This window comes from Arachis ipaensis, chromosome B04, assembly GCF_000816755.2.
Source record: "Arachis ipaensis cultivar K30076 chromosome B04, Araip1.1, whole genome shotgun sequence".
Taxonomy (NCBI): Eukaryota; Viridiplantae; Streptophyta; class Magnoliopsida; order Fabales; family Fabaceae; genus Arachis; species Arachis ipaensis.
In genome coordinates, this window is record NC_029788.2 from 14,798,469 (window position 1) to 14,800,268 (window position 1,800).

Below are 1,800 nucleotides of genomic sequence, written 5' to 3' on the forward strand. Positions count from 1 at the left end.
AAATATTGACTAATATTTTTTTTTAAATAAATTTTCTATATTATATAATTTTATCGAGTAATTAAGTAACTTATTATAAGATAAGTTATTGTTTTGTCCCACTGATTTTTTTGGCTGTATGTACGTTGCATTTTCTCTTTCACTTATTCAATTCTGCTCCTCACATGCACGCACTCGTAATAATATGCAATTATGCATTCGCAGCAGCCGGCGGCGTTATTTTTATAATATATATCGATTATATTGCAATTTATATAATGCTATACAGCCAACAACTGAGATATATAACAACCTATTTTTAGAGAAAAAGCAAATCTACTTTGATTTTTATTGGTAACAAGTTATTGGTAAGCAAATCTATCCGTTAATCCATATAATTTTATACATATATATGTCCCATGTGTAAATTTAATTTAGCGAAAGTATTAATTAGAATCTTAGGAGTTGTGATTTTTATACTTAGATTGATTATCATAATAAATTTTGGTTACGGTAGAGTTGAACTTTAAAATTGATTTAGAAGAGTTTTAGTTATGTAGAGTTAAACTTTAAAATTAATTTCTCTCTTTTTTCTTTTTTGCAGAGATTCATCATGATGGTAGTTTTTCAATATTTTTAATGAGTAAAAACTGTAAAAGACGTATGTCTAGAAACAGAGAGATAGGACCGTCTTTTATGTGTTATTAGCTTTAAATCTAATACGGTCATCAAACATTAGAATTAACAGATAAAATTAAACCATTAATAATTTATAAATAATTACAATTAGACCATAACAAAAATTTAAATTACAATAAACTTTTAACACCATGAACCCATATCTAGTTTTTATTAGTGGAACTTCTTTATAAGTACTGCATTACACAAAGATCATATATATTACTATGAGAATTACATTGCTTTTGCATATATGAAATGTCTGGAAGGATTAATCTTGGGACATTTTTTTACCTTCAATTTCACGCGCTGCATGCAGAGTTTTTGAGTCCGAATCTATATAGATGTGTATAATTAGTAACAATTTTCATTAGATTAAGTGTACTACTGTAGTAAAATAATGTCAACCAACAAGACAAAACTCTTCTTTATGTTTTTTTAAGCTAGCTAAAGACCTTTGTCTTTTATTTGATCGTGAGCAGAGGGATACGTGACAAAAATAAAATAAATGAACGAATAATAAGCATATATTATTAGATATTCGATTTGATTCATAAACGTAGACTGCGGGAACCAATTAAAAAGCTAGATCAATTAGTTAAAAAATAAAAGATCTGTTATAAAAAAAAACTCTTTATTATCTTAATTTTTCAAATTTTAAAATTAGAAATATAAAGAATTGATTTGAGTTGGCTTTATGTTAGAGTGGGCTCCAATTTCTATACTTTTTTATATTTTATTTTTTGGTTGCTCACGGTATCTTTCAGTTCGACAGAATAAGGACTAATTCATTATGGGAGTGGATTCTCTCAAGTGAAAAAAAATTGGATGGTGTCCAGTGTTTAATCTCACCCTTCATTGTTCTTTTTCTCCTATTTATTTTTAGTCCTACTTATAGAATTAAAGGTAAGAAATTACACTTTATTCTTTCAAGTGTTAAAAAAAATGGAGATGATCCATTTCCATTCATCACATATCTAAATTCTATTTAATGATTTGTCACTGGCCAATTGGTTGCTAGCAGACACTTGCTTAAGCGAACGAATGAGCTGACTACTCGACCAATCCAAATTAGTTTATATTTTATTTAACAAAAATATTTAGTAACAAAAAAATATTAGTCAAAAATTGACAATTAGCTTT